Raw genomic sequence first — 25913 nt, 5'->3', positions numbered from 1 at the left:
GAACGGGTAGCACTTCAGAAAATAGTACCCTAGGGGTTCTGGATTTGAACTTTCTACCTAAGAGCCTAAATATGGCTTCCAGAACCTCTATCCTACATTTTCCTATGTCATTGGTACCCACATGTACCAAGAGAGCCGACTCCTCCCTAGAACTATCTAAAATTCTATCTAGGTGATGCGTGAGTTCCGCCACCTTTGCACCAGGCAGGCAAGTGACCAGGCAATCCTCACATCCACCAGCCACCCAGCTATCTACATGCCTAATAATTGAATCACCAACTACAACATCCATCCTAACCCTTCCCACCTGGGCACTAGCTCCTGGAGACACATCCTCGGTGCGAGAGGATATTGCATTCCCTAGTGTGCTGGTCCTGTCTACAGGATTACCAACTTCATCTTAGAAAAATTGAAAACAAGGCTAAAAGTACTTGAAAACTAGGCAAATGCATATGTCTGGTATTACAATCAGTCACTGGAAAGAAATTCACCAAATAGTCTGATCAGTTTCACAGTTCCCTCCCATAGGATGTGTAGATGTCAGGCAATAGATCCAAGTCTGTTCTCGTCTTCATAACAAGTGATCCAGATCACCAATCCTTATCATGCAATTGTGGTAATTCTGCCATTTCAAACCTCAGGTCTTAAAATCTATGCTGGTATTTTTTGCAGTGAGCAACCAAAGAGACTCAATCCATCTCCCTCCAAATGCAGCTTCTGCGTTCCATAATTCTCACATTCAAAGCTTTGATGGTTTTACCTATATGCTGTTTGTAACAGAGGCACCAGATGATATAAATCATAGCAGTGGACTGACATCTTGCTCATCATTTTAACATAATGTTCTTTCATCCTGGAAAAGAAAGAATCTGCCCCGTTATATGATTGGTCACAAACCAAACAATTTCTACATGAAAGTGATCCACAAGAACGTTCCTGCTTATTGGTCCTCTGCAGGATCGGTGCAAGGGTGTTAGGCACCCTAAGTGAACCTTCAGTTTTACACCCCCTCTCCCCTGCTCATTTCACTTTCAGAATCCTGATCTCCCCCCCCCCCCCCCCCCTTCCAAGACATCATGGTTTTAAATATTAAACTTTAGTGTGAGTGTGTATGTCTGCGAGTGTGCATGTCTGCGTGTGTATGTGTGTGTATCATTTACCCAGAATAGTTCATCTTTACAGCAAGTATTTCTACAAAGAAGATGCTAACATTTTTATAGAAACATAGAAATATGATAGCAGATAAACGCCAAATGGTCCATCCAGTCTGCCCATCTGCAGCATCCACTATCTCCTCCTCTTTCTTAGAGATCCCATGTGCCTATCCCAGTGGCGTAGCCAGAAGGTAATTTTTGGGTGGGCCAACAGGTTGAATGGGTGGGCACTACAACGTTTTTGAAAGAGAAAAAACAGAAACCTGATGCACCCATGCTCTGTCCCTACCATGCTCCCCATAACTTCAATGAGGGTTGCAGTGAAGGCTTCAGTGGCTGCAGGCCAATTGAGAGCTACGGGCAGTACAATAGACTGCATGTCAGTCCCATTGAACCATGGTCCTCCAACACACATATGGCATTGAAGCCAAACACATTCTGCATCTAGAGGACCTCCTGGCCCTCCACCAACAACTGATACAGAGCACAGCAAGGACATTTCCCCATAAAACTCATCATACAAAGAAATTTTGGTTTCTAGTGTAATCTCAATTACAGACATATTATAAATTAATTTTTTAAAAATCTATAAAACAAAAGTCACTGAGAACCCACAGCAAATCTACAATGCCAACACTAACTTCCAAAAACAAGGATCCTACCTATGAAAAGGAAGTGCATTAAATATTATAGTGGGGCCCTAAAATACAAATACATTTATCAGGAAAGCTGAACAAGCCAAATTATTACAGAATGCTACATAGAAACGTCATGCTAACAGAATACTTCACTCATACACAGAGAACACAAATGTCAAATACAGAATAAGTGACCGCAAACTCTAGAAATATAAATTAAACAGAAACCCCACGAAACCAGACCTTGTATGTAGTACAACACCAGAGAAACATGAAAGAAACGCATTAGCTCCTGGCAAAATATAAAGACAGCACATGCCAGGGATGGTGTTAGGGGTTGCAACTAGGGCAATTATGCCTGGGTCCCTGGCCAGAGAAAGCCCACCTGCTGGAAGCTGAAGACGCAGCCTGGTAATGGACTTTGGGGTCCTTTCCTAGATTTCTGTCTTGGACCCCAGCCATGTTTAAAATCAACTCTGGCAAGATGTACATTCCAAATTCAACATATTATATTCACAACATTGAAAATAAAATAATTTTTTGTACCTTTTTGTTGTCTGGTCATTTTATTTTTCAAATCATATTGGTCTCAGTCTCTGGTTTCTGCTTCCCTCTGTCTTCTCTGAACTCACTTGCCAGGGTCTCCTGTCTATTTGACATTTCTTCTTTATCCATGTCCATCATCCATCTCTGTTTTCCTATATTTCCTTGTCCAGTATCTCCCCTGTGTTCATATCCCCTCATCCATCATCATTCCTCTGTGCACCAATGCACCCCATGCCCAGCATATCCCTTCTGTGCTCCTATTCTCGCCCTTGTCTGGTATCTCTCCCCCCTCTCTGTGTCCATATACCCCCTTCTCCAGTGTCCAGCATTATAGCTCTATTTCATATCCCCCCCTTGTCAGGCATTGCCCCTCTGTGCCCATATGCCATTGCCATCCCCATACAGCATCTCACATTTGTGTGCCTGTCCCCATGCTCCCACATAATGCCTATCATCTCCCTTCTGTATCTGTACACCTCCCTATGTCCCTTTTCTCCGTCCTCCACACCAATGTGTCCCTCTCCTCCCTGATCCCACCCCAACCAGCTTCTCTTCCTCTCTCTTTCCTTCCACTTATGCATCTGGCTTTTTCTCCCACTATGGGTTCAGCATTTGACTCCCTCTTCCTTTATCCCCTTGTCCAGCATCTCTCTCCCTTCCCTCTAACCCCTCCCATAGGTCCAGCACCTTTCTCTCTTTGCTCCAGCCCTCTTTGCAGGTCCACATCTCTCCTTTCCCTTCAGCCATCCCCTGCATATCCAGCACCTCTCCTCCAGCCCCCCCCCCCCCCACATGTCTAGCACCTCTCTCCCTTTTATCCAGCCCCCCACATGTCCAGCACCTCTCCTCGCCCATTCATTTCAGCCCTCTGCATATCTAGCACATCTCCCCTTTCTCTCCAACCCCCCATATCCAGCTCCTCTCCCCTTCCCTCCAACCCCCCCCTGCAAATCCAGCACCTCTCCCCTTCCCTCAAACCTCCCCCCTGCAAGTCCTGTACCTCTCTCCCTTCCGTTCTCTCCAACCCCCTGCCCCTCACAAGTCTAGCACCTTTCTCTTCCCTTCAGGCCCCTCCGCTCCAAGGGCCAGCACCTCCGTATCTTCTTTATCCCCCCCCCCAAAAAAAAGTCCAGCACCTCTCCCTTCCCTTCAGCCCACCCCGCTCCCCTTGCAGAGCACACTCCCCTTTGTCTTCCTCACCCCCCCACACACACACACGTCTAGAACCTCTCCCTTCCCTTCAGCCTCCTTCCCTTGCAGAGCCCGCTCCCCTTTGTCTTCCTCACCCCCCCCCCACACACACGTCCAGAACCTCTCCCTTCCCTTCAGCCCCCTCCCCTTGCAGGGAGAGCAGACCACTATCTTCCTCACCCTCTCCCACCCCCGCCACAGCGCTTGTATTCAACGCTATCGGCGCTGCCTCCTCCACCTCAAAGTCTTCGTCTCCCACCCCCATAGCAGGGCTTGCGATTTGCTACTGGCGCTGCCCTGACATCAACTCACAGACGCGGAGCCGACGAGCTGCTCCAGGACCTTCCCTCTGCCGTGTGCGTTCTGCCCTGCGTAAACAGGAAGTTGAATCAGCGCAGCAGAGGGAAGGCCCCGGAGCAAGACCTTGCGCCGCGTCTGTCAGCTGTTAGGCAGTGAGTGCCGGTAGTAAATCGCAAGCACTGCCAGTGGAGTGGGAGACTGAGACTGTGAGGTGGAGGAGGCAGCGCCGATAGCGTTGAATACAAGCGCTACGGTGGGGGTAGGAGAGGGTGGTGACGGAGGTGAGAGACTTGGATGGGCCTGATGCAAAACTGGGCGGGCCTGGGCCCACCCACGCCCACCCGTAGCTACGCCCCTGGCCTATCCCATGCTGTCTTGAATTTAGACACAGTCTTTGTCTCTAACACCTCTACTGGGAGGCTATTCCATGCATGCACCACACTTTCTGTATAAATAGTATTTCCTTAGATTAGTGCTGAGACTACAACCTCTTAAATTAATCCTATGCCCTCTCATTCCAGAGTTTTTCTTCATTTGAAAAAGGTTTACCTCCTATACATTAATGCCACGGAGATATTTAAATATTCTATATCATATCCCCTCTCTCCTGCCTTTCTTCCAGAGTATACATATTGAGGTCTATAAGTCTGTCCCCAAACACTTTATGACAGAGACCACTGACCAATTTTGTAGCCACCCTCTGGAGCGACTCCATCCTGTTTATATCTTTTTGAAGGTGCAATCTCCAAAATTGCACACAGTATTCTAAATGGAGCCTCACCAGAGACATATACAAGGGCACTATCACCTCTTTTTTCCTGCTGGCCATTCCTCTCCCTATGCATCTGAGCATCCTTCTGACTTTGACCGTCACCTTTTCTTCCAGTTTGGCCACCTTATGATCATCAGAAAAGAGAGTCCCTATTTATTTATTTATTTATTTATTTATTGCATTTCTATCCTACATTTCCCCACCTGATGGTAGGTTCAATGTGTCTTACATGGAACAGTAGGCGGTTACAATGTAGCGTGTGGGATTAGCAATTCGATGGAGACAGTGAGAGTCTGTGAGGATCTCTCTCACTGAAGTATTGAATTAGGTTAAGACCTTGGTGGATTCCATATGGGTAACATGCTTCGTGGTACAGGTAGGATGAGATTCGCATAAGAACATAGCATGTCAAAGTAGGGTTCCAGCTTGGGTTTGTAGTTAGGTTTGATTGATTCCATGGAAAGTTAGGTTGGGTCGACGGGGGTGTGTTTTTTGAATAGGTAGGCATTTAGGTAGGTTTTTTTTTTAGTTTTAGGTCTTTGGGGAGTGTGTTCCAGGTTTTGGTGCTGATATAGGAAAAACTGGTTGCGAGAGTCAATTTGTATTTGATGTCTTTGAATGATGGGAAGTGGAGGGTAAGGTAGGATCGTTTATGTTCCAAATTGATTTGTTTATCTTATTAGTTTATGTTATTTTCAAAAGGGAAGGACACCTATCTTCCGACACAAATTATGGCCGAAAACCGGGGACGACCATCTCTAAGGTTGACCATCTCAACAGGTCGACCTAAATGTTGAGATTTGGGTGTCCCCGACCGTATTATCGAAACGAAAGATGGACGTCCATCTTGTTTTGATAATACAGGTTTCCCCACCCCTTCGCCGGAACGTCCTTAGAGATGGACGCCCTTAGAGATGGTTGTCCCCGTTCGATTATGCCCCTCCACGGGGCCCTTTTAGTAAAGCTTAGCACACACTAAATGCTAAGAAGTCTTTTCTGAGTCTTGGACAAACAAGCCCATAACAACCTTTTTATTCTTTGAAATTATCATAATTGACAGCCCATGACTGTATTTTTTAAAACTTTGGTTATATATACAACAAATTATACACCAGATTCTGTAAATGGCATAAAATCTTGGCGCATCCGATTAATGCACCTAGCACTGTTCTATATAACATGCCTAAAGTTAGGCACAGTGTATAGAATAGCACATGGAGCATGGAACGTGGCTACATTTAGGTGCACTGTCAAAATTGTGGTGGCGATAATTTACCAAACATATAACCAATATACAACCAATCAAATGGTAAAGTTCAATTAGTGCCAGATAGTCACAAGCTTAGTGTGTTCTGGGGAAGTCTCATACAGTCACTAGGCAACTCACTTATCTTCAATTTGGTATGCCTGATCACTGTGACAATTATAATCATAGACGACCCTCAATCATCGGTAACTACTAAAACAAATTTTTAATTATTTTTTTGTTGCTTGGTCTGTGATTAGTGTGGACCTCTTCTTTTCCACTTGTACTACTTTAATATAGAAAAACAAGTGACCAGTATTGTGTCATCAATTGTAGCGGAGAAGACTTATATATAACACTTATCTGTGCATATAAACGTGTGCAATCCCAGGAGTAATCAATATCCTGACAGGTGCCTGTTTCGCTTCAGTGCTTTGTCAAGGGAACATCCTGCGAATGCAAAACAAAGAAACAGAAAAACGTTAGTTCAAACTCCGTCTGTGAGGCATTCCCGCTAATATGCCTGAACTCGTGGCTTACAGTCTCTGCCCTACTAGTTAGGATTGTACTTTTAAACATGGCGCCGGCATTCCTTTTATACCACACCGGAAATACCGGCTTTTCCAGCAAATTACTTCCGCCCTCCAGCTGATAGCTATTACATGTAACAACCCCAATGGCTATACGTGTTAAGCCCATTGGGTTCTACTGTTGCCAGATGATATATCCAGAAAGTTTCCCGCTGCAATAATCTTCTATTGCGATCTCCTCCTCTCTGGTGGGGGGTGACATGATCAATCATCAGGCAGCGCAGAGACTCAGTTGTGTGCTTATTATTAACACAATGCTGTACCAGTGGAGCTCCTAGATTTTGTGCTGTAATTCGTGACCTGTGTTCTATCATCTGGGCATTCAGAGACCTGCTAGATTTGCCTATGTAGATTTTATTGCATGGGCATATGATGTAATAAATTATATGCGTGGTCCGACAGGTAGTATGGTGATTCAATTGATATGTTCGCCCATTATGACTGAAGCTTGCAGCCTCAATAGTCAATTCACACATTTTACAGCTGGTTTTATTGCATTTAAAATGTCCCAACTGAATGGGCAAACTGTGCAGAATAGGTAATGCTGCGGGACTCAATATCTCTTTCAGATTTCTTGCCCGTGAAAAGGCAGTCCTGACCCGATGTTGTTTAAACAGGGGATGCACTCTCATGATATCCCAATGTTATCTAATTATTTTTGCCGCCCTCTCTCCTCCTGGAGCAAACCGCATGACGAAAGTCATGGTCTTGTCCTCTGCTTCATTCCGCTTCTTGGTCTGCAGAAGTAGATCCCTGTTATTGTATTTAGCCCGCAGGAAGGCACATTTCAAAACTTTCTTAGGATACTTTCTTTGCACAAGATCACTACCAAAATTTTTAGCTTGGTGTCTAAAATCTGTATCACTCATGCATATCCTTCTGAACCGAAGGAATTGTGAGAAAGGTAGGCTATCACATAGGGATCTAGGATGACAGCTACTATATTCTAGGATTGTGTTTCTATCAGTGGGTTTGGTGTATACTTTTGACATAAACCCGCCTTTAATCAAAATCACCTCCACGTGAAAAAAATGGATCGAAGTTTCTGAAAAGGATAATGTGAATTGGATCTTCATATGGCATCGGTTTAATCAGGCGTGGAAGTTTTTCAATTCTGACACGTTCCCCTGCCACAGTACAAAAACGTCGTCTATGTACCGACGCCACAAGAAAATCTTGGTTTGAAATGGGGAGTCAGACAGCCACTTTTTTTCGAAGGCAGCCATAAAAAGATTAGCTAAAGGGGGGTGTACAAAAGAAAGGAGAATGAGCAGGACAAAGGCATGGCTCCCACTTACACATGTAACTTACAGAATATTATTACATGTATCCATGCAGCGTTTACACCAGTTCTATGGCTGGTATAACTGCAAGTGCCTAAATGTTAGGCACATCAGTATTGGGTTATGCTTGTCTTCTATAACAAAACCTAGGCACTTAGGGCCCTTTTACTAAAGGGTTGGCATGTGGCAACAAGCTTGCCGTGTGCCAATCTGGAACTACCATAGGAGCCCAGCGGTAGTTCCCATCCCCCAGCGCTACAAAAATGTTTCTATTTGTTTTTAGCGGCAATGCTTACCTGGCTGTAATCTGTAATGGGTGACGGTAAGTGCTCCCCTCCAAAATGGCCATGCGGTAAGTGGTTCACTTACCGCACAGCAATTTCTTTTCTTTTTTTTAAAAAGATAGCATTTTACCTGCTGCAGTAAAAGGGGGCCTCAGTGTGCGCCAAAAACATGCCTTGACGCTAGCGTAGGCCCCCCCCCCTTTACTACAGCTTAGTAAAAGGACCCCCAAGGCTAGTGTTAAAGATGAGTTGAAGTAATTTTGGTATACTACTTAAACAATCTCTGTTAATATTCCCTTATCTCTTGTTTGTCCTGTTTGTCTGTCCTAATTAGATTGTAAGCTCTGTCGAGCAGGGACTGTCTCTTCATGTTCAAGTGTACAGCGCTGCGTACGTCTAGTAGCGCTATAGAAATGATAAGTAGTAGTAATAAGTAGTAATATACAGATTACCTTTCTGACCCAGGTCACAAATTGTTCCAGTAATTATACTATGGCCTCAGCATATTTCCAGTACATGTGACCTAGTCTGTGTGATTTGCTCAAGCATTTGCTTATTTGCTGATATACAGAAGTATTTTGTAGCTGGCTGTCCCCACAGGGAATGGCCAGGGGAGAGGTAATAAGGTTACCAAGTTTCTAACTAGAGATGGTCTTGGAGGAGAGCTTGTCTTTGCTCCTTCAGTTAATCTGGCAAGAGGGGGCATAGACCTCCAGAGGCAGCAGCGTCATGGATGCTAAACAAAGCCTTGGACGAAGTAAAAGGAAAGGTGAACGGGTCGACCTCGTTATTACTGCAGAAAAATTGATTGGGATACTGGTGAGTCCTACATCCTAAGGAGGAGAACACAAAGGAAGAGGATTACCAGTTTTTGGTGGCATTCTGATGTTCCTATGACCAATGGCAGAGAGGATATCCAGCAAATGTTTTGCTACATAATGAAGGAGATTTGGCATCAATTTGGAAAAGTGATAATTTAGGAGATTTCCAGATTGAAAAAAAAAACTAGATCTGTATCAAGATACTCCTCCCAGTTGAGAGCGGAGAAATGATGAAACTAAAGGGGCCCTTTTACTAAACTGCGGTAAGCAGTAACACATGCTTACCTCAGGTTAAAAAGCGCTACCACAGGGTGTTCTCAGACATCCCATGGAAGTTTTGCCATCGGCACGTGCTAAAAATACTTGTTATTGTAATAGGGGGTTAAAAAATAGGAAAAAAAATATATCTATTTTTTTTTATTTCACTCACCTCGGGCTCCGGGATTTGCGGGGGCTGCTCGGGGGCCGATAGTGAGGAGGTGCGCTGCAGGGAGCAGCGTTGAGGTTTTTTTTAAAAACCCGGGGACAGTTCAGAACGTCCCCGGGTGGAGGAGCGCTGCTGGGGCCGGTTGGGCCCGAAAGAAGAAGGGCCGCGTTATGGGAGCGCTGCAGAGAAGGCGCCATCATTTTTTTAGCTCCCGGGGACGTTTGGGCATGTCCCCGGGTCAGATGGGGCCAGCGGGCTTTTCTTTTCCCGGGGGGCGCCGCTGTTTTCCTTGCCCGGGAGCGCCGAAGGACGAGGGAGGCCTGTTCCAAGGCCGAAGATGAAAAGAAGATGGCCGACGCGATGGGCGCGCGTGTGCATGAGGCGACGAGCCTCATGCACAGATCGCGAACGCGCGTCTTCGCGTGTAGGCCGAAGCCGGGGCCTAAATTTTGGGCCGGCTTCGGAGCTTTTTTTGTTTTGGCTCCGTTTTCGCGTCAGGACGTCCGGGACAGGAACCGATGGCAGGCGTTTGGTGAGGGAAAAATCCTGGATCAGGTAAGGGGTCACTTGACCCAAAATGTTAATTGGTTGATTTTAAATTTGTGTAAATTGCGTTTTTTATTTTTAAAAAATTCGGGGTTTTGAGTTTTTTAAATTTGGTTTTCAGTTTTGGGGTCGGGGAATTTTTGGGGATTTTTGTGGCGGGTTAGATTTTGAATTTGAATATTTTTAGTGGGGGTTTTTGGTAGGGTGCTGTTTAAAGGGGTTCTGAAAGAGTTAATTTTTTTTATTCGACGGGATAGGTTTATAGGGGGGAGTTTGAATTTTTGGGATATTTTTTGAATTTTTTTGGGATTTTTAAAAGGGGTTTTGGGGGAAAATAGTGAGGTATGGGTTAAAAAGGGTTAAATTTAAATTTGGAAATTACAGCTAGATAGGGAATGAAAGGGTTAGTGAATATGGGAATTTTGGGGTAGATTGGAAAATGTTTAATTGGGTTTTTATTTTAATTATTGATTTCCCATTATTTTCTATGGGAAATCAGTAATTAAAATGGAGATTTAGCACTGCTGGCCAAGATTCCGCCGGTCAGCAGTGAAGCTCGGAATGTTGAGGGAGATGGCTGATTGGTTGGGAAGGGCTTGGAATGTGACTGAAAGCTCCGTATCCCTGGTTACGGAGTCATTGGCGGTTGGCAGAAGGAGTTGGGACAGCGAGGAGAGCAGATGTGTGTTGGTGGAGTGGATTTTGTGGGAGGTAGAGGAAAGATAGTTGGATTAAATTGGATTTGGGAAGGGTGGTGATTAGTAAAAAGGGAGTTCAGTGGAAGATTATATTAAGTAAAAGAGTGATTGTATTATCATTTAATAGTTTAGGGAAAATTTTAGGAAAGTTAGGATTTAAGTTAGAATTGGAAATATAATTGTTGGGGTGGAGATTGGAGATTATTGGGAATTAATTGAATGTGTGATTTAAAGTGTTGGAATTTATATTTTGAATGTTTTGAATGATATTATATAGGTTAAGTGTTATCTAATAAGTTTATAAATTAAGAAGTGATTGATTGCATTGGAGTGTGATTGAAAAGAATCTATGATCCTGAAATCTTGCGTCACTCCTTCAGTAGTATAGGACATAAAGAAAAACATTAGCATAGGGGATCTAGCATAGGAAAATTTAATTATTTTGATTTTAAAGCTAGTTGGCCCAGTCTTTCTAAATAAAGATCCCTTTAGTAAGGAACATCCTAAAATATATGTAAGAAGCTAGGGTTTTTCTCCTATTTAAGTTATTTAAGATAGGTTTAGGAAGAAGATACAGAGGACGCTGCATCATCTAAGGAAAAAAACAACGGGCCCCCACGCAAGAAAGACCTTTGGTGTGAAGAAAGAAGTGGGACTGAGAGACGCACTGAAAGGAAAGTGACTTTCAAATAGGAAAGAAAGAGGGTAGAAAAGAGAGGTACTTACCTGGATCTGACGGGAGGAAGGGTGATTCTGAAAAACAAAAGGAAGTCAACACAAAGTATCAATTCTTGGAAGTTTGGGAAAATTGAGAAAACATTATTTCACATTTCTTTTAGAAAGTAATAATTATTCTGAAAATACTTATCTGATATCTTGTAGCTGGGAGGTGAAAGGTTAACCTGTTGATAACAAAAACACCAGTTAAAATAAACCTGACATTGCTGTAGCATAGTAGTTGAATATTGTAGCTTAAATAAGGGGTCTTAATTTAGAGTTTGAAAGAGTTATATTTCATTGTTTTATTTAACTTTTAACTTGAATAAAACCAATTTATTGTAAACACCAAGGCTTGCTTCTTTCAAATCTGACCGAGCCTAACAAATTAGTTTTTTTCCTCCCATCTCTAGCATAGACTTGGGACGAGGATAGTGAACTGTGTCCTGTCCCTTTGCTCCAGGGTGGGTGACATTTCCCTGGCTCGACTACAGGAAAAAGGGGAATTCTGTCACCTAAAAGCTGAAGATCAAGCTTCCCGGAGCAGGGGGTCCGGATTACATTATTATTATTTTTAATAATAATAATAATAATAAATACTTCCACTCTGAAGCTCTAATATTCATAAAGATAATCACAATACACACAATATATTTTAAAAACTATTTTATGAATTCAACAGTCATGTTTGACCAACCTTTTGTACAATGTGACAGTGGCTACATTGGTTTTACCTTCTTGCTTAATGACACACCTTCTTTATATGATTATTAATTCCAAATAGCCTCCTTTAAAGTGAAGCATAGTTATAAATGTAGTTACTTCTCCATAGCTATTCAACTGACAGTGTACACTCTGTTTCTGCTATGCTCTGCTGTATTGTTGTGCCTTCAAGTATTTGAAAGACTTAACCAGCTGCTCAGCAGAGGGAGAGAGTATAGACATACTGGAATGCACGGGTTGGAATAACTGTATTACATCAGAGCTCACATTTTTCCCTCTCCAGGCACCAGTTGCCAACTATAAAATCCTTGGGTTTCATCCAAGTCTGCAAGCTGAGCTAATTATGCCAGAAATGTGTTGGAATGCACCCACCTGTTCTAGACATGAAGGCTTCCAACACCTTAAGGTAATATTTTTCAACCAATGTGCCCTGGCACATTGGTATGATGTGGCTGGTCCGCAGGGGTGCAGCGGGAGAGTTGAGGGTCATTTATTAGTAGGGTCAGCTTAATTTGTGCTTGAATGGAGTGTACCCTTTAAAAGTTTTCTTGTCTCTAGCAGTTGGTGGCAGCAAGCAGCGATTCATACAGCCTGATCGCGCCAACCCGGAGCCTTCTCTCTGACGTGACCTTTTGCTTCCACATAGGCAGGAAGCATCAGAGAAGAGACTCCAGGGTTGGTGCAAGCAGGCTGTTTGAATGGCAGCTTGCTGTCACCAAATGCTAGAGACAAGAAAATGTATAAAAAGTACACTGGGGGGTTTCAAGAGAGACAAGGGGAGATGCCTAAGCACCAGCTGGAGAGGGGACAGGAGGGTGAGATGCTAGACTATTTGTGGGGGTGGGGTGAAGAGAAGGTAAATGCTGGACTATTTGTGGGGGGGGGGGGAGGGGAGGAGAAGATAAAATGCTGGACTGTGTGTGGGGGTGGGATAGAAGGTAAAATGCTGGACTATGTGTGAGGGTGTGCCTTAACAATTTTAGCACCATGTAAGTGTGCCGTGAGATGAAAAAGATTCAAAATCTCTACCTTAAGGTATCCAAACATGCTTTTTAGACAACATTCACTGGGATCTGTCTCTCAGACAAGATTATCACAAAAAGCATCACACATAAATCTAGTGGAAATGATAATTAGGGTTGATTAAAGACTTCTAAAGGTAATGATTAAAGTAGCAGATAAATGTTTCTTTTTACCCTATAAGCCCTTCCGAAACTTCCCAGTGCATCAGCCTCTGATCCCTTCAATTCCTAACTGCTGTTCCTAGGAGTTGCTTTTCCTAATAGGTCCCGTATATTTGTAAGTTAGGGACATAGAAGTATTTATTTCATTGATCTTTTTTTTTGGCGACTAAAGAGGACTTCTTTATGGTTGCAGTAAAACAATTGTAGCTTGTGTATGCTTTTGTTGTGTTTCACCATGGATATAATATAAGGCAGACATTAAGGGCTGGATTCAGTAAATGGCACCAAATGTTTGGTGCCAGAAGGATTGGCGCTAAAATCATATTTTATAAAGTTACTCCCTTTAAAAATAGTGCTTAGCGCCAATTCACTTGACCATACTACTGGGTTAAAGCCTTTTTCTTCTCCCTACCCCTTTCTACTGCAACAAAAAATTGTATACCATGTAATTTTGGGATGTGTGTGTGCATGGGGCTAGTCTGGAGGAGGAGAGTGGGCGTGTTTTGCACTAGTCGGTTAGCACATGCTTAGCACGTGAGCCCTTACCTCCTACATGGTGGTAAGGATTCACATGCTAATTGGTTTAAAATAATGCTGCATGAATCGTGATTTACACTGTGAAGAACCCAAAAGCAATTAATCACGATTTTAAAACTTAATCTTGGTTAATTCAATTAATAATCTACCCTGTGCCTTACCTTCCCAATGATTCCTTTTCCCTTCTTCTCCACTCACTGTGCCAGCAGCATTACAGTTTAGGCATTCCCGATTTGCTCTTTGCACAGGGAGCCAATGAGGAGCATCCCTATTGGGGAGCATGCTGAATATCAGCACATTCTCCCCACCCCACGAGGCTTCTGATCACCGCTACTTCTGCCCACCCACCAGCCGGACACCGCTGCTTCTGCCCACCCTGCCCACTGGACGCCACTGCTCCTGCTGCCCTGCTCACCTTCTGGATGCCACTACTCCTGCTGCCTAGTCTGGACACATGCTTCCTCCTATCCAGGCACTACCAGTAAGTCCCTCCTCCCCTCACTCCAGTGAGGTCCATCTTCTTCCTCAGGTTTCCCTCCCACCACCCTCCGGTGAGGTCCATCTTCTTCCCCGGATTCCCCTTCCTTCCTTCCTTCCTCCTCCCTCCCCCTCTGGTGATGTTTGCCTTCTTCCCTGGGTCTCCCCTCTCCCCCCCCCCCCCCCCCCCACTGCAAGGTCAGGGTCCTTTCAACCTCCCCACACAGCTCTCTGCCCCCATGCTTGATCTGTAAGTCAGATCAGATAGGCAGACAGGCAGTCTGGGCTGGGGGGCAGGAGTTAAGAGAGATGCAGTCACACAGGCTGTGAGTGACTGCTTCTGTTTCCTTCCCCCCAGTCTGCCTGCCTGCCTCTCTCTCTCTCTCTCTCTCTCTCTCCCCCCCCCCCCCCCCCCCCCCGTCTGCCTGCCTGCTTGCTTGCTTGCCTGATCTGGCTCACAGATCAGGCATGCAGCACACAGATTGGGGAAGTGGGGGCTAAGGAGGGGAGACAGATGCAGTCACTCACAGCCTGAGTGATTGTATCTGTCTTCGCCTCCCCCTCCCAGACTATGCTTCCTTTGTTTTAATCGTGCAATCGAAATTTTTAATCATGTGATGAATCCCGCTTAGAGATTTTAATAAATTCAGCCCTAGTTTAAAACCCAGGGACTAATGGCAAGATTGGCACATGGCCATTAACAGAAAAAAAAAGGAAATCTGACCATTTAACTCAGTGGTAAAAATGGCCTTAGTGTGTGGGAAAGACCCGCTTAAGGGCACGCTAAGGCCACTTTTTACCGCTGTTTGGTAAAAGGGCCCCTAAGTAAGTATTTTGTGCTTGAATTTCTGTATCACAAAAATTCAGCGACCTTTATAGAATCTTGGGATAAATGCAATAAATAAAAATACATATTCCCTGAAACTATTTTGTTTTTGTTGTTATAAATACAGGATATATTCTGAAGGGATGCAGCTCAGTTCTTTTCATTTCAAATAATGGTCCCACAGTTGTGGAACCCCTTCCACCTTATAATCGAAAGAGAAAAATGCCTAGATTTCGACCCAAATCGGGAGATAGACGTTTATCTCACAAAAACGAATAAATCGGTATAATCGAAAGCCGAGTTTGGACATTTTCAACTGCACTCCGTCGCGGATGCGGACAAAGTTGATGGGGGCGTGTCAGAGGTGTGGCGAAGGTGGAACTGGGGCATGGTTATCGGCCGAGGAGAGATGTACGCGTTAGGGCGATAATCGAAAAAATAAAGGCGTTTTTAGCGAACATTTAGGACACTTTTGTTGGACCCTTTTTTCACACGAACAGGTCCCAAAAAAGTGCTCTAAATGACCAGATGACCATCGGAGGGAATCGGGGATGACCTCCCCTGACTCCCCCAGTGGTCACTAACCCCCTCCCACCACAAAGAAATGATGTTTCACAACTTTTTATTTTCACCATCAAATGTCATACCCACCTCCCTGGCTTCAGTATGCAGGTCCCTGGAGCAGTTGTTAGGGGGTGCAGTGGACGTCAGGCAGGTGGACCCAGGCCCATTCTCCCCTACCTGTTACAATTGTGCTGCTTAATGCTTATTAGTCGTCCACCCCCCCCCCCCAAACCCACTGTACCCACATGTAGGTGCCCCCCTTCACCCCTTAGGGCTATAATAATGGTGTAGGCTTGTGGGCAGTGGGTTTTGAGGGGGATTTGGGGGGCTCAACACACAAGGGAAGGGTGCTATGCACCTGGGAGCTCTTTTACCTTTTTTTTTGTTTTTGTAAAAGTGCCCCCTAGGGTGCCCGGTTGGTGTCCTGGCATGTGAGGGGGACCAGTGCACTACGAATCCTGGCCCTTCCCACGAACAAATGCCTTGGATTTATTCGTTTTTGAGCTGGGCGCTTTCATTTTCCATTATCGCTGAAAAATAAAAACGAATAAAACATGGACATCTATTTTTTGCGAAAATACGGTTCGGTCCGCCCCTTCACGGACCCGTTCTTGGAGATAAACGCCCTTGGAGATAGACGTTTTCGTTCGATTATGCCCCTCCTTTCCTCCCTTCCTACTCTTAGCCTTGAAATTAATACATTTTTTTTTCATAATAGGTGAACCCCTCCCTTTCCCTTTCCCTTTCCTCTGATACAGCCAACAGAAAAAAAAATCTTTCTAGTATTGATATTCCCTGCATCCTTCTCTCCTGAGTTTGTAAAATTAAAACAAACAAACAAAACCCTTAGGGCCCTGTTTACTAAGGTGCGCTAGCATTTTTAGCTCGAGCTAAAAATTAGCGTGCACTATTACCAGAGACACCCATAGGAATATATGGATGTCTCTAGTGTTAGCACGCACTAATTTTTAGCACGCGTTAAAAACGATAGCGTGCCTACAGCGCAGCTTAGTAAGCAGGGCCCTTAATCTCTGTGATTGTTCTTCCCTTCCTCTCCAACACAGATGGACTACTAATACTATTAATTTCTAATATAACACTGCTCCACACTACTAACATAGTAACATAGTAAATGGTGACAGATTAAGGCCTGAACAGTCCATCCAGTCTGTCCGACAGTCACTCTCATTATCAAGTCATGATTAAGCCAACAATAAGAACATAAGAACATACGCGTTGCCATACTGGGACAGACCGAAGGTCCCTCAAGCCCAACATCCTGTTTCCAACAGTGGCCAATCCAGGTTACAAGTACCTGGCAAGATGCCAAAACTGTACAATACATTTTATGCTGCTTATCCTAGAAATAGAAAGTAGAAAAGTGAGTGTCACCCAGTACTATACAAATTGAATCTTGGGGATGTCTCATATGTTATCATTTGGCTGTATGTATGACAAAGTGCTCTTGTCTGTCAGCCATAACAGTCTTTAATCATTGACAACCCCCTCCATCCGAATTTAGTGAAAATATATATTGGTATAGAAAGTACTTAGGGCACACACTTATAAAACAGTAGGAAGGTATCTATTTAGACTGCCACTGTTTGACTATCAAAATCACTTATCTTGTGCGTCTTATGTATATATTGAGGAGCATCCAGGAACCTTCGTTATCCCGACAGGACCTGTTTCGCCAGATTGCTTTGTCAAGGGATAGTCGGTTTCAACTTCCTGGTATGCCTTGTGCTCACTCTACACTCTAGAAGCTCTTACCATCACCTATTTTATTAGCACACGGTAAAGTAGATGTACTAACTGGTTAGTGCAGGAGAACACACTCAGCCCCTGACATGCCCCCTCAAAAAAAATACAAAAAAAATAATTTAGTGCCTGTTTAGCATTTGCACATTCAAAATTACTATGCGACTCTGTAGTGCATCCCAAGGTAGTCCATTTTTTGCCAAAAATATTAAGGGCAATTCTATAAATGTGTGTGTGTAGCACCAAGAAAATTGCACCTCTGTGTGTATGTGTGCTGTGCACTATTCTATAAAGTAGATCATAAGTACATTCAGACATTTTTGCATATGTGCATACAAGTTATATGGACAAATGCCCAGTTATGCCTGCCGTTGACTTGGCTACAGTAAAAGGGCCCTGTGCTAGCAGCAGCGGCAGTTTTTGCCACACACTGAGGCCCTTTTTACTACAGTGGGTAAAAAGACTGTAAAAATACATGGCTACATGTTGCCATGCAAGGGCAAGCTCTTACCGCCACCCACTGAGCTGGTGGTAAGGGCTCCCACGCTAATCTGGACGTAACCGATTACCACCGAGTAACCGCCAAGCAAACAAAATCGAGTCCTATTTTCCCCAGCGTGGGAATTGGTACGTGCTGGGGCTGAAACTACTTATAGCGCCCACTTTGGGCCGGCAGTACCTCCATATTGGCGTGCGGTAAGCCCGCGCCAGGCCTACCACTGTTTTGTAAAAGGGCCCCCTAATGCAGCAAAAAAAATGGACTACTGTGCAATGCACTACAACAACACATGGTAGTTTTTGAATGTGCATGCGCTATGTGCTAAAAAAGTTTTTGTATTTTTAAAATATTCTTTTAGCTCCTCTACTTGCTAACCCCCTAGTTCTTTAAATGTCGCTAAAAATTGTATATGCAAATTTGTGCACACAACCAATTCACACACACGATTTAACTAATGAGCTAATTAACACCAATAATTGGCTTGTTAACAACCAATTATTGCCACTAATAAGATTTAATTGGAATTTACTTGTGTAAATTTAGGTGCGGGATCCTTGCCTAAATTGTACACGTGAGTTCAAAATGGGAGCGCGGAAATGGGAGGGTCATGGGTGGACCGAGGGTGTTCCCAGCATTTATGTTCACTGTTATAGAATGAGGGGACTACACGCCTAATTGAAGGGTTTTTTTTACTAAGCTGCAGTAGCGTTTGTAGCTTGCAGTAGAAATCAGCTGGCAGTAAACACTGAGGTGCCCAAATATTCCTATGGGCATCTCAGCATTTACTGCCAGCTGATTTCTACCGTAAGCTAAAATTACTACTGTGACTTAGTAAAAGACCCCCTTAGGTATGTACATTTGCACCACGTTTCAGTTGCTGCAAATAGCCGTGCCCAAAGGTAGACACGATTCCTAGGCATAAGTGCTATTCTATAACCCGCATCTAACTTTAAGCACGGCATATTGACTAGCGCTTTTTAAATTTATTATTTATTTGTTACATTTGTACCCCGCACTTTCCCACTCAGAGCAGGTTCAATGCGGCTTACATAGTAGTAAGATTAAAAAAGTATAATGGAGAGAATACAGTCTAAGCTTAACAGAGTAAAGGAGATGTGTAGATAAGTAACATTATAAGGGAGAAGGGTATAAGAGGTAGAAGGAGGAGCTAGTTTTAGGCTAGATTGAGATAATCAAGTGATAGGGTTGGGTAAACATAGGGAAAAATTGGAGGAGGTGTGGTCTGAGACATTGACGTTGTCACAGGGTCAGGTGAAGAATAGGTGGGTACATAAAGTTAGGTCGTGGCGTTTAGATAAGCCTCCTTGAATAGATGGGTTTTCAGCGATTTTCTGAAGGGTAGGTAGTCTTTGATAGAGCGAATGGATCTGGGTAGGGCATTCCAGAGTTGACTACCTTTAAGGAGAAGTTGGAATCATAAGAGGATTTGTACTTGAGTCCTTTGCAGTTTTTGGTGCCATATATAGAATTCACCCCTAACAGGTTAGCTCATGGATAATACAGGAGCTCTTACCACCTACAAAATAGGTATTGGTTATTGGTAAGTACTCTTGTGGTAATTTTTTAAAATGGCCACGCACTAATGGCAGCATTAGCTCATGGCCATTAAAGTAAGTTTTACCGCTGTTGTAAAAATGGTGTTAGTGTGCAGGAAAGACACAGATAAAGGTACGATAAGGCCTATTTTTACCGCAGCTTCGTAAAAGGACCCTTTTGTGTGTACGAAAGAGAATTTATGCCTCTATTTTTTGTACACAGCAGTTATTATAGAATTTGGAACTTAGCATGCACTATCAGGCACCTAGCACATGACACCCAGTTATAGATTTGCCCCCATTGTGGCTGAGTACAAACTGTTAAATGGATGATACAGGCATAGTACCTACCTACAAAAAAAATGCAATTTTTCAATAAGAAAGCAAACAGGAGAATCAATGCCAAGGAACACAAGAAGACACAGTCCAGAGAACTAGAATTAATTAATCAGAGTACAAATCTGCTATCGCAGAACCCATGTGGCCTAAAAGGGAAACAAAACTGGATAAGCTCATAACAGCATTTGATAAAAGGAAGACAGTCATATTTCCAAATTACCCACAGTCAATAAACACTGCAGTGTGGAAGATAAAGCATGAACCTTATTAACTGGGCTTGAAGTAGAATACTGCATGTCAGTACCTGGTGCCAGCACTTCTCAGCTTCCTCATTTCAGTTCCAACAGGGTTTGGCTCAGCCAGGATCATATGTGGCCCAGGTCCAGAGGAGCTCATCACATGGAAGGCTCCATTGCTTGATACTTGCAGCTCCATTTCCAAATCCAGTGTCCAAACAGACAAGTAGCAGCACTGTCCATGTACAACCATTTTACACATGCATGCAATCCTGCAATTTCAGCAAAGCCCTTTGCCACGTCGAAAGCAAGATTTCTATGCAGAAAAAAACTCTATAAATTTACTCTCCATAATCATGCCTAGTTATAATTTTTTCAGTGTCCATTTTTAAGCATGTCTAAAATGCCCTCCTTAATTTTAAAGTCCACAATGTTTATTTATTTATTTAAAATATTTATAGACAGCACGGGGTAAATACTCAAAAGACTGTCAAAGTTTAGGCAGCGGAACGATAATAACATAATAAATGACGACAGATAAAGACAACGAATGTAATGTAAAAAACTTGATCATGGTCTTTTTTTTGGCATTTCTGGGATGGATCCCATCTGGTCCATGGTTTTGTCCAGCTTTAATTTTTATAGTTGTTCATAAACACTTTCTTCCATCAACGGTGTAATATCCACTCCATTCTCATATGTATCTTTGCCAGCCGATTGTGGTCCTTCTCCATGATTTTCTTCCGTGAACACAGAAGTATTTGTTTAGCACGTTCACTTTTTCCTCATCGCTCTCCACATAGTGGTCCACAGTGTTGTTCAGTCTCACAATTCCATTTTTAGCCTTCCTCCTTTCACTAATATACCTTGGCTTCTTTCAGTTTCATCCGGTATTCTTTTCTGTGTTCCTCTTCTTGAGCTCTACAGTGGCAGTTGAGCGTTCAACCTCCGTTATAGAATGCTAGCATAAATTTGTGTTTATGTGCCTAACTTTAGGCGTGAGCACTTCTGCCAGCGCAATGGCTGGCGTAAATAGTCGCACCTAACTCTAATAAGTTGAATGTGTTAATGACAGTATTATAGTGACACTTGGATGGCTACTCCGGCTGTGAAAAACTAATGCCGGGCCAGGCAAACTTTGTAGGTCTGTGTCCCTATATGGCAATCCAGTTTAGGATAGGCTGGAAAGGGCTTCAATGGCAACTTCAGTAGCTGGAACGAGGACAGTGCTGGGCAGACTTTTACGGTCTGGGTCCCAAAAATGACAAGACGGATTTGGATAGGCTGGAGTGAGCTTCAATAGCAACTCCAGTAAGTGGAACATAAGGACAGAGCCAGGCGGATTTCTATGGTCTATGTCCCAGAAATGCCAAAGAAAGACTCGTGAGAAAGTATATAATATCACATTCACTGTTGATTTAATCATGAATTGATAATGAGCATGACTGTTGGGCAGACTGGATCGACTGTTCAGATCTTTATCTGAAATCATTTACTATGTTACTATAATCCCTGCGCATAACTGCCTGACAAGCCCCTGACCCACCCATGCCCTTGCCAGGTCCACATCCCATTGAAGTTGAGCACTCTGGAATTTGAATGTTCAACTTACAGAATAGTGACTAAGGGCCGTTATGTGCGTAACTGCTAATTAGTGCCAATTAGCACCAATTAAGGCCCATTATAGCCAATAATTGGCTGTTAACTCCAATTTAATAGTAATTATTAAATTAAGTTACATGCACAATTGACCTTATTCTATAACTTGCAAGTTCAAATTTGTGCTATAGTCAGAAATTTGAGTGTACAAGTTGACAGACTTAGGGGACAAATATCCACAGTTCTACCAGGTGTACAATGAAAAAAATATATAATAAGGTACACAAACATCATATAATAAGCATATAATTGTAGGTAATGTATTCTATCCCCTATCCTTCTGGGGTGTTGCCATCGGGTCCGCTTATGTCCTGGGTCTCGCTTGCACTATGGTCCAATCAGCTGTGGTCCTCCGCTGGCCTCCGGTGTTCCCTGCGCGCCAGCTCGCGTTGCCGAGGCCGTGTTTGCTGCTGTCTGGCGCTCCTGTTTTTCTAGCTCTGCAGGGTGGTCTCCCGGGCCGTTTGCCTCTTTCTTCTGCCCGACCAGTAATGGCTCTTCTTCAGCGCGCCATCAGCTGACATGCTTCTTGGCCGTTCGTAACACGGCCTCCTGCAATGCTCTTTCTTCGCTTGATAGGAGAAGTTGGACATTGGCTCCCTGCCACGACGGGATTATCTAAATCGTGTGGCCTTCTCGGCTCAGCTGCTGGCCTGGGGTGGTCGTCTACGGCAATGCTGGCTGCTGGTCTCCTCCTATGTGGCTGCTTCGTGCCTGGAGAGTGTTGCTTGCTGATGGGGCCATGATTCCTCTTGGTCGCAAGTTCCGATTTCTTGTGATTCGGTGAGTCAAGATCTGATTCAACTCTGGACTTCTTCCTCCTTCCCTTCTCTTCTTTTTGCTTCCTTTCCCCTGACTGCAGTCTATCTGCTTAAGTATTGTATTTCTCTTCCCTTCCCTTCCCTTATCCCTTCTTCTGTCATTGTAATTGACATGGCAAAAGGCGGGGTATAAATGTTCTAAAATAAATAAATAAATAAATATTGTAAAATGACTAGGTAGCACTTTTCTGTTTTAGAGATTCAATTATGAAGGATACAGTAGTTTCTCTTATTGCTCGTCCCTCTGTACTGTATGCTAGTTGTTTCCTATTTACTTCCTTTGCATACTGATCCTTCATTGAGGAGGATCTATTTCTCTCATCTACAGCTGCACCAAGATGAAATGCCTTTTATATATTACAAGTGTTCTTTTTCATATTCCTCCTGCTGCATCTTGTTCTTCAATATGTTGTGGTATACTCAACCATTTTTTTGTTTTGTTTCTTTTAATAGCTTGGATTTTTTTTTTTAAACCAAAAGAAAAAAAAGAAGAAACATAAAACAAAATAAAACATGTAGTTCCCACAAACATTTTAAAAACCCTTCAGAGATCTTCCTCATAAGAACATAAGTATTGCCATACTGGGAAAGACCAAAGGTCCATCGAGCCCAGCATCCTGTTTCCAACAGTGGCCAATCCAGGTCACAAATACCCGTCAAGATCCCAAAAATGTACAAAACATTTTATACTGCTTATCCCAGAAATAGTGGATTTTCCCCAAGTTCATTTAATAACGGTCTATGGAAGCCGTCCAAACCTTTTTTAAACTCCGCTAAGCTAACCGCCTTTACCCCCCTTAGCTGTCTCTTTTCCAAGCTGAAGAGCCCTAATCTCTGTAACCTTTCTGAGGTGATTGTGACCCAGTTGGTGAGAGGAGGGTGCTAGTGTAGAGCACGAGCGGCAGGTGCAGGTGGACCTGAGCTTTGCTGAGGATAGACCCTCTAAGTGGCCGCAGGGTAGCCCCAGGCAGGTGGCTAGATGTTTTGTGACACAAATCAATAATTCTTAGCTGTCAATTTACCCAAGTTCTAGTCCTTGATTTCTAATATTCCTATCCTAGTGCACTATGGGACAGGCAGAACTGATTTAAGTGGGCAGAAATAGGGGCTATAAATACCATACTGAAAACCAGGATTTGTCTACAATATCCCTACTGGAACTATGTAAGTTGACAGCTATGACAGATTTCTTCAAGATTTTTTTTTCTTTGAACAAAGATGAGAAATATTAAGGAGTTGCCCACTGGTCCCATTTTAAATTGTCTCTTTTCTACCTCCTAATTAAACTCCCACATGTATTACCTGGACACAATCCCTATTACAATCTCTCTGTTGCAACCACTACCAACTATATGAAATTCTGACAGATTTTTGAAAATGATATGAGTTTCATGATGTTTCCCAGGTTGTTTTGAACTTTAAAACCATATTATATGGAATTCAGTCAATGTGTGTTTTTGAAAGGTTAATGTACTGTTAAGAAGACTTTCTTTATTGGAAAGCACTAGTTTAAATTAAAACTATTTTATTTTGTAATATATTGCACTGCCTATCATATATTTTTATAAAATTATTGGGGCCAATATTCAACAGCTCTTATCCAGTTACCAGGCACAGCTAACCAGAAAAGTGCCTTTGATTTTTGTAATGTTATTTACTTAAATTGTTCAAGAAATGTTCTCAGAAAGCTTCAAACAGTTCAAAATGCAGCAGTGCAACTTAGATATTCATTATCTAAATCTGATCACGACTCTAGTTTTTACTTGTATCTCCACTGGCTTTCAGTGGGGCTACGATATTATTTAAATTTTATTGTTTTCTTTTTAGGATTTTATGTGGTGATGCCCTATTTTATACATATGCTTTGTTTGAATTTCTCATTGAATCAAGATCATGGCTACTGAGAGACAACCCAGAACTCAGTGGAGGAGTGGCCTAGTGGTTAGGGTGGTGGACTTTGGTCCTGAGGAACTGAGTTCGATTCCTGGCATAGGCAGCCCCTTGTGACTCTGGGCAAGTCACTTAACCCTCCATTGCCTGCTGCATTGAGCCTGCCATGAGTGGGAAAGCACGGGGTACAAATGTAACAAATAAAAAAAAAAAACTACCATTGACACAACATGCACCATTTCCAGGGCTAGCAGAAATATTTAAAAAATATTTCCAAGGGGGTGACCACCGGGTTAGCGCAGGAGCCCTTACCACCCCTCCCCCCAATGGTTGGTGGTAAGAGCTCCTCCCAAAATGGCCATGCGGCAAGTGCAAACTTACTGCATGGCCATTTATTTTTTTGTACTTTTTACCCACGCGACAAAAGGAACCCTGGCACGCGACAAAAAAGCAGCTTAGTAAAAGGGCCCCTATGTTTGTTTATCTAAGCCCTAGAGGGATAAGATCCTGTCATTTGTCTGTCTTCTTTTTCTTTTCAGGCTGCAAAGCTGTAGAAGGTTCTTCCAATTCTACTTTAAACTATAAACAATTTAGAACGTTTTTAAAGACAATTTTATTTCAGAAATGTGTTATCGGAGAAGGATTCATTGCTTATTGGTGACCTATTGTTTTAACTGATTGTGTATATTCACTGGGTTATACCTGGTTAACCTTGTAATTGTGATCCACATTGAACTAGATGTCTGCTATATGCAGAATACAAGAATAAGTGCTATGCTACTCTATGAATGGGTCCTCTGACCACCTTTCACCATCCAGACCAAGGAGGTTTGAACAACAGCAGACAGCGTGACATCACAAAGCTGAAGCCGGTCCACCCAAGGACGTTTTCATGCTCCCCAATGCAGCTGCTGTCATCTTGGTTCATCCAAAACAATGTAATTGTTAGGGTGACAAGCTCTACCTAGTGGCTTCAGCCCAGATAATGGCCAAGCATGCTCCTGTTATCATCTCCCGTTCATCAAACCTCCATGATCCAGATAATACCCAGGGAGGTCATGGCAGAGCTTGGACAGCGCCGGAGGTTACCTGATTAGTAGGATATTCAGACCACTAACCAGATAACAAAGCTAGGACAGCGAAAAGGCTGTCCATTTTCAGCTAACAATAAGAACATCACTTCTATCTTCTTCCCGCTGGCTTCCTTGATACATCTAATTGAACATGCTTGCACTCCCATTTCATACTAACCACAGAGCAAAGTCATTAGTGAACATTACAGAGCAACTACAGCACTAATATTGGGAAGAAAATCACCATTAGTAAGAGCCAATTTCTCCATTTTATTGTGTTAGGAAGAAATGTATGGGCAGAATGACTTATGGAATAAAATTAGATTACTTAGATAAAAGGTAAATAAGCACAAAGATAAAAATGCTGTTGCCTGCTCAGATAAGACATTAAGGCTATTTTTAGAAAATGAAGTTTTAAAAGGCAGAAGTCTACACAGGTCTGAATGGACATTAATGGTTTTTTATCCGTCTCCCAACCACTATCCACTTCTGTTCCACCTCTTCCTGCATAAATGGTTTTCACTTGCTTAAGGGAGATACAGAGCTCTATTGTACTGT

Source organism: Microcaecilia unicolor, chromosome 7 (genome assembly GCF_901765095.1).
Source record: "Microcaecilia unicolor chromosome 7, aMicUni1.1, whole genome shotgun sequence".
Classification (NCBI taxonomy): Eukaryota; Metazoa; Chordata; class Amphibia; order Gymnophiona; family Siphonopidae; genus Microcaecilia; species Microcaecilia unicolor.
The sequence above is the reverse complement of the archived record's forward strand: the minus strand, read 5'-3'. Positions refer to the sequence as shown.